Source organism: Coregonus clupeaformis, chromosome 24, assembly GCF_020615455.1.
Source record: "Coregonus clupeaformis isolate EN_2021a chromosome 24, ASM2061545v1, whole genome shotgun sequence".
Lineage (NCBI taxonomy): Eukaryota > Metazoa > Chordata > Actinopteri > Salmoniformes > Salmonidae > Coregonus > Coregonus clupeaformis.
In genome coordinates, this window is record NC_059215.1 from 43,584,600 (window position 1) to 43,596,915 (window position 12,316).

Sequence of the window (12,316 nt, forward strand, 5' to 3'; positions counted from 1 at the left end):
ACAATTTTAATTCAATGCATAAATTGCATACTTTTCAAGCCCTTAAAGGTATTTAGGGAATGTGATACATTTTATCAGAAAGACAACCAAGTTGTTACAATCATACATATAATGTTTACAAGACAAACTGTTAAGTGTCTCATATGTCACATGCACTTATTTAAGTATTTTTAAAGACTTCATCATATGGCTGTGGCTAGTCTGTGTTGGGCTGTTGTAGGCTAGCGAGGGCCGGATTACTGAATGGGCATGCAATGGGTGGGGGGGATTAATTGCAGGAAATTAGCTTTAAAACTGCAACATTTTCTCATAGCCTCATGACAAAATGTGTAGATTAACATTATAAAACCGCAAAGTTATTCAACACAAACTGTCGGGGTCCCAAATGCAGTAGTCCGGCCCTGAGGCTAGCCCGTGTTGGGTTTAGTGTGGGCTAGCCTGTGTTGGGCTGGTGCAGGCCAGCCTGTGTTGGGGTGATATGGGCTGGCCATTGTTGGTCTGGTGTGGACTAGCCTGTGTTGGGCTGGTGTAGGCTAGACTATTTTGGGCTGGTTTTGGATAGCCTGTGTTGGGCTGGTGTAAGCTAGCCTTTGTTGGGCTTGTGTGGGCTTGGTGTGGGCAAGCCCATGCCTTCCTTGCCCACCGAATACACACATGGGGCCAATTGGGTAATGTTTGCTAGGTTCTTGTCATTTTGTACAATCACTGAGCTATCTGAATCAGCTTTTGGCTCTGCATAGTAATTGTTATATGATAAAGGTATAACAAAAAGTCGAATAATTTTCTGTTCATTACTTGGCAAAGGTGAAGCAAAAGATTAAAGTCATAAGTAAAGTACATTTTTACATTTTAGCAGACGATCTAAGAGCGACTTACAGTTAGTGAGTGCATACATTTTCATACTGCCCCCCCGTGGGAAACGAACCAAGCTCTACCAACTGAGCTACAGGGGACCTTGTGTATGATATTATACATTGTATATTTGACCAAGTGATGCATCTAACTGCATGCAGTGCAACTCTTTCCACCCCTAGATGTCACTAGCTAGATTTCCATCCAATTGGAGACAGATTTCCATGCGAATATTCTAAAATCCGCATAAAGAAAATATGCGCATATGCGCGTTTTCAGACCAGTGGTGTTTCCACCAAACTGACTTGTTGCAGATCAAAATCATTGCGTGATGAGGTATGAGAGAGACCCTCGACATTTATTGGATAGGAGCATCAAGCTCATACCATGCACATTCACCACCCTGTGAAGTTCATCATAATTTTTATTTATTTATCTGTAGCCTAATAAACTGCATGGTTTCCCGAGTCGTAATGGGAGGACCACACACCATGTCACCGCGTGACTCCCAAGTTTACTTCAATATGATGGTTATTATATCAATATTTGCGCATAAAGGCGTTTCCACCGTCATTTCTCGCATAATTCATTTTACCGAAAAAAAGATCCCACCATGTCGAACGAACAAATGATCTGTAGGAATTTATACAATTGTACCGACATTTCCTGTTTTCATCACAGCTGTCTTGATTTTTCTTTTTTTAAATATGGTATGGCTTTACTCACATAAAAACTGTGGATGGAAACGTGGTTTGTGATAGCTGTTTTAATTGTGTTCTTCAGAGCCTTCAAATGTGCAGGAATGGGTCATTCAGCACTCTTTGGGAGTTCTATGTTTATGTTCAAATAGGCGTATAGAGATAGATATACCATCAAATTATATACTATTTGTTCTGAAATTGGGTGCTTTTGAAACATTGTTGTTCTTCTATTCCATTCTATTCCATTCTATTCTAGTCTATTCTATTCTACACTGAGAACAATAAGAACACCTGCTCTTTCCATGACATAGACTGATCAAGTGAATCCAGGTGTACGCTGAACTACATAACCAAAAGTATGTGGACACCTGCTCGTTGAACATCTCATTCCAAAATCATGGGCATTAATATGGAGTTGGTCCCCCCTTTGCTGCTATAACAGCCTCCACTCTTCTGGGAAGGCTTTCCACTAAATGTTGGAACATTGCTGCAGAGATTTGCTTCCATTCAGCCACAAGAGCATTAGTGAGGTCGGGCACTGATGTTGAGCGATTAGGCCTGGCTCGCAGTCGGCGTTCCAATTCATCCCAAAGGTGTTCGATGGAATTGAGGTCAGCGCGCTGTGCAGGCCAGTCAAGTTCTTCCACACTGATCTCGCCAAACCATTTCTGTATGGACCTCGCTTTGTGCATGGGGGCTTTGTCATGCTGAAACAGAAGAGGGCCTTCCCCAAACTGTTGCCACAAAGCACAGAATCGTGTAGAATGTCATTGTATGCTGTAGTGTTAAGATTTCCCTTCACTGGAACTAAGGGACCTAGCCCGAACCATGAAAAACAGCCCCAGACCATTATTCCTCCTCCACCAAACGTATCAGTTGGCACTATGCATTGGGGCAGGTAGCGTTGTCCTTGCATCCTCCAAACCCAGATTTGTCTGTCGGACTGCCAGATGGTGAAGCATAATTAATCACTCCAGAGAACGTGTTTCAACTGCTCCAGAGTCCAATGGTGGCGAGGTTTACATCACTCCAGCCGACACTTGGCATTGCGCATGGTGACCTTAGGCTTGTGTGCGGCTGCTCAGCCATGGAAACCCATTTCATTACGCTCCCGACAAAGAGTTATTGTGCTGACATTGCTTTCAACCACATAAAATATGCAACCAAGAACAACTATCTTATCAGAAACGTGTTTCATCGTTTTCTCAGCTTTTCATTTCCCTAAAACCGGTCAAACTGATGACATTTGGATATTTTGCAGAGGACCACCATTATTTCCACTGTTTTGGAGTTATTGTATTTTCTGCCCTGTCCCAAACGAAACAGACAACTTTACCAGTGTTAACTAGATTACTAATGCATTCATTCTATAGATTTAAGACATTATTCTGGTGAGCACCAGACTATATTTAGTCTCATAGGGCAACAAGGTATGATAAAAGAGAAGCTGCATGTACAGTGGGGAAAAAAAGTATTTAGTCAGCCACCAATTGTGCAAGTTCTCCCACTTAAAAAGATGAGAGAGGCCTGTAATTTTCATCATAGGTACACGTCAACTATGACAAACAAATTGAGAATTTTTTTTCCAGAAAATCACATTGTAGGATTTTTAATGAATTTATTTGCAAATTATGGTGGAAAATAAGTATTTGGTCACCTACAAACAAGCAAGATTTCTGGCTCTCACAGACCTGTAACTTCTTCTTTAAGAGGCTCCTCTGTCCTCCACTGTTACCTGTATTAATGGCACCTGTTTGAACTTGTTATCAGTATAAAAGACACCTGTCCACAACCTCAAACAGTCACACTCCAAACTCCACTATGGCCAAGACCAAAGAGCTGTCAAAGGACACCAGAAACAAAATTGTAGACCTGCACCAGGCTGAGAAGACTGAATCTGCAATAGGTAAGCAGCTTGGTTTGAAGAAATCAACTGTGGGAGCAATTATTAGGAAATGGAAGACATATAAGACCACTGATAATCTCCCAAGATCTCACACCGTGGGGTCAAAATGATCACAAGAACGGTGAGCAAAAATCCCAGAACCACACGGGGGGACCTAGTGAATGACCTGCAGAGAGCTGGGACCAAAGTAACAAAGCCTACCATCAGTAACACACTACGCTGCCAGGGACTCAAATACTGCAGTGCCAGACGTGTCCCCCTGCTTAAGCCAGTACATGTCCAGGCCCGTCTGAAGTTTGCTAGAGTGCATTTGGATGATCAAGAAGAGGATTGGGAGAATGTCATATGGTCAGATGAAACCAAAATAGAACTTTTTGGTAAAAACTCAACTTGTCGTGTTTGGAGGACAAAGAATGCTGAGTTGCATCCATAGAACACCATACCTACTGTGAAGCATGGGGGTGGAAACATCATGCTTTGGGGCTGTTTTTCTGCAAAGGGACCAGAACGACAGATCCGTGTAAAGGAAAGAATGAATGGGGCCATGTATCGTGAGATTTTGAGTGAAAACCTCCTTCCATCAGCAAGGGCATTGAAGATGAAACGTGGCTGGGTCTTTCAGCATGACAATGATCCCAAACACACCGCCCGGGCAACGAAGGAGTGGCTTCGTAAGAAGCATTTCAAGGTCCTGGAGTGGCCTAGCCAGTCTACAGATCTCAACCCCATAGAAAATCATTGGAGGGAGTTGAAAGTCCGTGTTGCCCAGCGACAGCCCCAAAACATCACTGCTCTAGAGGAGATCTGCATGGAGGAATGGGCCAAAATACCAGCAACAGTTTGTGCAAACCTTGTGAAGACTTACAGAAAACGTTTGACCTGTGTCATTGCCAACAAAGGGTATATAACAAAGTATTGAGAAACTTTTGTTATTGACCAAATACTTATTTTCCACCATAATTTGCAAATAAATTCATTAAAAATCCTACAATGTGATTTTCTGGAATTGTTTTTCTCATTTTGTCTGTCATAGTTGACGTGTACCTATGATGAAAATTACAGGCCTCTCTCATCTTTTTAAGTGGGAGAACTTGCACAATTGGTGGCTGACTAAATACTTTTTTTCCCCACTGTATCTAACTACAGTTGACAAATAAATGGCCTACCAAATTATGGAAATTATAATATGGCCTACCAAATGTCGGAAATTATAAGGAGAAACTTGTCTAAATTAGGGGTGAAAGTAGCCAGTAGGCTATACGGTCCAGTACGGAGTATCAGCAACATAAATTATTATGGTGGATTGAACTGCGCAGGTAGCCTACTTTTTGAAGTGATTTGTTTAACAATCAGATGAAAACGTCATCACACAACATGATATGCGAAACTTAGCCTGCGCAGACCGCTAAAAACAACAGCAAACGGGATCAGATGTTTACATGCCACAGTATTGTGTCTAAGATCAGCATATCCCAGGCATCTTATCCGGGTTTCTCATAACCGGGATACAAGCTTTTCGGGATATTGTAATCACGATATGATGTTTATATCAACTCAAAAACAGAATATTTGAGTATCCCGAATAAAAACGGGATATTAGTGCACTTGTAAATGTGGTCAGTGTAGATGAAGGGGTGGAGACAGTTTTAAAATGATTTTTAAGCCTTGAGACAATTGAGACATGGATTGTGAATGTGTGCCATTCAGAGGGTGAATGGGCAAGACAAAAGATTGAAGTGCCTTTGAACGGGGTATGGTAGTAGGTGCCAGGCGCACTGGTTTGTGTCAAGAACTGCAATGCTGCTGGGTTTTTCACACTCAACAGTTTCCCGTGTGTGTCAAAAATGGTCCACCACCCAAAGGACATCCAGACAACTTGACACAACTTTGGGAAGCATTAGAGTCAACATGGGCCAGCATCCCTGTGGAACGCCTTCCACACCGTGTAGAGTACATGCCCCAACAAATTGAGGCTGTTCTGAGGGCAAAAAGTGGGGGTGGGGGAAGGTGTTCTTAATGTTTTGTACTCTGAGTATACCAAACATTAGGAACACCTTCCTAATATTGAGTTGCTGATTGAAGTGGATTTAACAAGTGACATCAATAAGGGATCATAGCTTTCACCTGGATTCACCTGCTCAGTCTATGTCATGGAAATAGTTCCTAATGTTTTGCCCACTCAGTGTATATCTCTAATAGACAGTTAATTTGCATACCCCCTAAGGCAGAAAATACTAATTATCAGAAAAAAACAGATTTACTAATCACGGGCAACATAATTATGGGTTTGTTAACGTATTTCTATTTTACTTGGGGGTCATAATTAAGAGATCTAATTTTGAATGCAAATCTGGCCATTGGAGCGCCAGGAGATTAGCAGTGCTAGGGATAAAAACAAGATTAATACAGACAGAGAATGTGCATAAAGTTAAATGTAGAAATGTTTAAGTGATTTAAGTCTTTAAATAGACAATAGCTAGATCATGGGAATGCAAAGAATCAAACTCATATCACGATAGACAGTGGCCATGGGAGTGCTTGAATCCTTTTCATTGTTCAAACGTGAAAAATTAAATGCTATAAAGTCGAAAACAGAGACATGATTACGGTCTCTAATTGCCACCTGTGCCAAAGAGAGAGACAAGAATTTGTAGTCAAGCAGTGAAAGCTATAATCAAGTCAGTTATTTTACAAGAAAGGTCTATCATGCATGCACAGCACCTGCTTTCTCCATGGAATATCAGTCGAATACAAGACACTGAAGGAGATGGTGGTACAGTTCACATAAATTAACCCTCAAGCACGTCAGAGAAGATGAAAACTGGACAGAGCTGGTTTAGTAAAATGACATCACGTTAGGGAACGTCTTGACAGGGAATAAACAATAAACCAGATAGACGGACAAGTGATGTATCCTTCATCCCTTTGTGTATGTGAAATCATTTGTTGGCATTGCAGCTTATGAGCTCATGCAGGTTAATGAGTTAACACTCATGGACTGATATCAGATTGTTTATCCTACAGTCTGAATTAATCTCTCTATGTCTCCTCTGATTCCAAAGTGTACCCCCTTTCTCTTTGATCCTGTAACCACAACGTTCAGTCCAGATTGTGTTGCTGGTTTCCTGGACACTGGGAGATGCACAGCGTAATTAACAGCAACATTTGTTTTAATGTGTTTTAGATAATGTCGTGACGTTCGTGACATATTGTATTAGTCAGAGAGCATTACCAGTGAGATCGCTAACTGCTGGCCATAGTGGCGTCGCTGCATTCCAGTCAGAATAGTTGGTGAGATGTGTCACGACTTCCTCCGAAGCTGCTTCCCCTCCTTGTTCTGGCAGGCTTCGGCGTTCGGCGTTCGTCGTCACCGGCCTTCTAGCCACTGCTGCTCCATATCTCATCATTCCATTTGTCTTGTCTTGTCAATTACACACACCTGGTTCATATTCCCCTCATTAGTACGTGTTTAAGTGTTCCCTCTGCCCCCTCGTCCTTGTGGGTGATTGTTTGTTGTAAGATTTCCCTTCACTGGAACTAAGGGACCTAGCCCGAACCATGAAAAACAGCCCCAGACCATTATTCCTCCTCCACCAAACTTATCAGTTGGCACTATGCATTGGGGCAGGTAGCGTTGTCCTTGCATCCTCCAAACCCAGATTTGTCTGTCGGACTGCCAGATGGTGAAGCATAATTAATCACTCCAGAGAACGCGTTTCAACTGCTCCAGAGTCCAATGGTGGCGAGGTTTACATCACTCCAGCCGACACTTGGCATTGCGCATGGTGACCTTAGGCTTGTGTGCGGCTGCTCAGCCATGGAAACCCATTTCATTACGCTCCCGACAAAGAGTTCTTGTGCTGACATTGCTTTCAACCACATAAAATATGCAACCAAGAACAACTATCTTATCAGAAACGTGTTTCATCGTTTTCTCAGCTTTTCATTTCCCTAAAACCGGTCAAACTGATGACATTTGGACATTTTGCAGAGGACCACCATTCTTTCCACTGTTTTGGAGTTATTGTATTTTCTGCCCTGTCCCAAACGACGTGTTTAAGTGTTCCCTCTGCCCCCTCGTCCTTGTGGGTGATTGTTTGTTGTGAGGATTAGTAGCTCGGTTGAGCTCAGTATTTTGTATTGCCGGGGTATTTTCCCCGTGTGCATGTTTGTTCCAGTGCGCCTGTTTTGCGCACTGGACTGGTTACGCTGGATTACGGAATAAACTCTGTATACGGTGATTTACCCTCCTGCGCCTGACTCCTTCAAATCACGCATCACAAGATGGTCATCTTTAAGTTCAATACATGCTTAAGTGTTAAGTCTACAGTATATGGGGAGACCTTTACCAATCAAGCACAGCTTGGGTACTGTACCCTCTGGCACTTGACTAGACTCGAGTTCTAAATCTTTATTCAACTGAAGAAAGAATATTGGTCTTGGTATGGCTTGGAATGGTCTCCAGACAGTATAGCAAGAGTTGATAGAGGTATGGTGACACCTGAGGATGGTAAAACATATTTATTTGTTTGCACTTGGCATCTTTGTGTATATCTAATTTCGGGGGATGTGTGGGCAGTGTTGGAACAGATGTCTGGTACAGTGCTGCTGATGTAATGCCTTAGCAAGAGGAAAACAATACCTCATGCAGTGTGTCTGTAAGCAATTCCTCAGAGGGACTGCCCCTCACATCTAGACAACAAAAGGGTTGAGTACCAGAATGACCTCATGCAAAGAAGGCCTGTAATGTGGGGCTGGTTCCTTGCCTTGGAGAGATGGGCCTGTGATATCCTCAGTTCCAGTCTGCTAGGTAGTGTTCACAACTAAGCTGGCATGAACTATACTGAACAAAAATATAAACGTAAAGTGTTGGTCCCACTTTTTCGTGAGCTGAAATAAAAGATCCCAGAAATTTTCCATATGCACAAAAAGCTTATTTCTCTCAAATGTTGTGCACAAATTTGTTTACATCCCTGTTAGTGAGCATTTCTCCTTTGCCAATATATTCCATCCACCTGACAGGTGTGGCAAATGAAGAAGCTGATTAAACAGCACGATCATTACACAGGTGCACCTCATGCTGGGGACAGTAAAAGGCCACTCTAAAATGTGCAGTTTTGTCACACAACACAATGCCACAGATGTCTCAAGTTTTGAGGGAGTGTGCAATTGACATGCTGACTGCAGAAATGTCCAACACCCATGGCTGCGCACCTGCCAAGTCATGTGAAGTCCATAGATTAGGGCCTAATGAATGTATTTAAATTGACTGATTTCCTTCTATGAAGTGTAACTCAGTAAAACCTTTAAAATTGTTGCATGTTGTGTATATATTTTGGTTCAGTATAGGTCCAAGGATAAAATAAAAGGGGGAGGTCTCAAATGTCAGGAAAAAAACACTGAAACCTTTTTAGCAGTGAGTTCCCTGTGTTTTGCGGTCTAACTTCTACAAATGGCATGGTTCCTAGTTTCTGTAAAATGTATGTAGGCTGGTCTCGTAAACTCTGAGAGGTTGTCTCTCACAGAGGTGAAGGCGAGTTGGTTGGGAGGACTGGGATTGAAATTCTATATTTTATATTTGATTTGTTTAAATAACATGCACTGCAGATATTCTGTAATACAGGCTCAGACCACAGGCCACCCACCCTGATATTGGTGGTGATTATTTTGCTCTTTCTGGCATTTCTAGCTGGAGTGCCTATAGGACTTTGGCAGTCCATGAGAGAAAACACCAACAGGGCACTGTGGAGAGTCTTAATCGAATCCAATTGTTTCCCATATCCCACTAGCACAACAGCTGCCCTGCACTTCTTCTCTCTGTAATCTAGAAGGACACTCCTGAGCTGCAAACCGATATTTAATGGCAAAATTGGTTAACATTAGGTTTAGGTTAGGGTTAAGGTAAGGTCAGTTTTAGACTTTGGTTAGTCATTTTGCAGGTCAGCAGTTTCCTTATAGTCTCTCCCCTCTGCAATGCCTTACTGGCCACTTCCTGGTGTTAACAGGGTATTGTCATTGGTCGCCATGCTTTGTTTACTTTGAGAAGGCATTCCCAAGACAGAAGGTTATGAGAGAGCAAAAACAGACACTTTAGGATCGCACACAATTATAGGTCAGAATCAACTGGAGCGCCGTGGGCCATTCCTTAGTGGGTCATAGGAACATTTTAAAGGCTTTAGATGGGTCGCAAAACCAAATTGTTTTGGAGTGTCCTCTAGCTGTGAGGCGCAGTAAAGAGTGTGCTTTAGGTAGACATCATAAAAGGTGTTACAATACTGTGAAATCAGGCCTTGCCTCAGGGAGGCATTCTGTGTTCCAAGAAATACTAAAGAGGGGAAGGAGGTGGGACTACAGTAGCAGAGGTGATCAGCAACTAACCAATGGCAATGGTCAATGGAAGAGTTCTAAAATATGCCAGAATTTTGATCCTTTTTTTCTTTCTTTCTTCGCATCCTTCAAACTTGTTTTTTTTCTGTTTACATCTTAATTGTCACATACATGTTCAAATCACATACTGTAAGACTCAAAACCCTGAACGTGCTGTTGTAATGTGGAGCTGAATTCTCTGGGTCAGAAAGGTGGCTTTAGAGAGCTGCATTCAAGGTGTTAAATAGATTTAGAGAGCTGGATTCAAGGTGTTAAATCCCTTTACGTGTACTTAGTTCCAGGCTTTAAATTCCCTCGTTATTTCCATGGAGCAGGCATTAAGTGGAAAGAGATGAAAAGCGTTGTATTTTGCAGCTCCATGCACTCCTAATCATGGACAATAGCGGATAATCTCACTAAAACATTTCCATGTGTTCCCACACTAATGTATTCTGACTTTTGTTTATTTAACATATTTAAAACCCAGGAGATGTATTTCTTCATCTGCATCAATATAGTAGTTCACATATGGGTATCAGAGGTAAATGCTTTACTGAAAAAATATGATGATTCATATTATATGGCATGTAGAATACAGGCCTATTCTGTATGTCTAACTTTTTTTTTTAAGGGGGTAGATCATCTCTCTATCTTACCCTATATGTTTTCATTCTGTTCATGACATACAGTCAAATATATTCATTATTACTATTAAGACTGGATGAAATACCTAAGTTCAAAGATTTCACTTTGGTAAAACTTTAACATCCCCGTAGGGGCCTAGAAACTTTTTACAAGACGCAGGTGTGCTCTCACTTTCATTATATTCACCCTTAATTTCCCATTGTGTACCCCCCTGCAGTGCCACAATGCTCTGTCTTTACTGGGCTGCATTAAAGACTTCCTTCCCTCACTTCATCATTGACCTCTCACTGATAGAAAACACATTGGGCTGCACCTAGGGAGAATGGCTGGCTTTTAGAACAGAGGGACTCAAAATTTTATTGACCAATAGTCTACAGCTGAAGCCACATGTGGCGGCAGGTGGCCTAGCGGTTAGATCATTGAGCCATTAACTGAAAAGTTGCCAGTTCAAGTCTCTGAGCTGATAAGGTGAAAAATGTGTTGTTCTGCCCTTAAGCAACAACTCCCGGGCGCCCAATATGGCAGTACTCTGTACCTCTCTAATTCAGATGGTTAAAAATGGAAGTGAAGTTTCAGTTGGACCTTGAATGGGATTGTACACACCAAACATTAGGAACACCTTCCTAATATTGAGTTGCACCCCCCCCCCCCTTTTTGCCCTCAGAACAGCTTCAATTCGTCAGGGCATGGACTGCGTTCCACAGGGATGCTGGCCCATGTTCACTCCAATGCTTCCCACAGGTGTGTTAAGTTGGCAGGATGTCCTTTGGGTGGTGGACCATTCTTGATACACATGTGAAACTGTTGCGTGAAAAACCCAGCAGCGTTGCAGTTTTTGACACAAACCGGTGCGCCTGGCACCTACTACCATACCCTATTCAAAAGGACTTCAATCTTATGTCTTGCCAATTCACCCTCTGAATGGCACACATACACAATCCATGTCTCAGTTGTCTCAAGATTTAAAAATCCTTCTTTAACCTGTCTCCTCCCTTCATCTACACTGATAGAAGTGGATTTAACAGGTGACATCAATAAGGGATCATAGCTTTCACCTGGATTCACCTGGTCAGTCTGTGTCATGGAAAGAGCAGGTGTTCTTAATGTTTTGTACACTCAGTGTAAGTTGCCCATTAGTATTATGATTTATGTTTCTATCTCATTTACTTCTGTTAATGTTCATGATTTGTACTGTTTCATGGATGCTTTTCCAAAATAGTAGAGTGTAAACAGTTTGTATGCATGAGTCCAATTCTGCACACGCAATAGGGCCTACCCAGTAAGCAAATTACATTGAAAAGACGTTGAAGTTAGGTTCACTTTAAGTTCTGAATGGAAAGTGAAAATGTGTATTTTCCGGACATTGAAAATACGTATTTTCCGGATATTGAAATCAGGTTCATTTTCTGTTCTGAATGAAAGTTGAAAATACGTAATTTACAGACATTGAAAATACATTGTTATTATGAGCTAGGCCTCCTGTAGCTCAGTTGGTAGAGCATGGCGCTTGCAACGCCAGGGTTGTGGGTTCGATTCCCCTGGGGGGCCAGTATAAAAAATGTATGCACTCACTAACTGTAAGTCCCTCTGGATAAGAGTGTCTGCTAAAATGTAAATTATTAGTTCTATTTAATATAGGAAAGAGGAGCCAACTGAAAATTGCAACAGAATATGTATTATTGTTCCCATCTGTCACATGCACTTATATTAGCTTTTTCAAAAGCTTTAAAACTGTCAGCAATGACTGTGATACAGTGGCTTGCGAAACTATTCACCCCCCTTGGCATTTTTCCTATTTTGTTGCCATACAACCTGGAATTAAATTTGTATCAACTTGAGCGTGCAT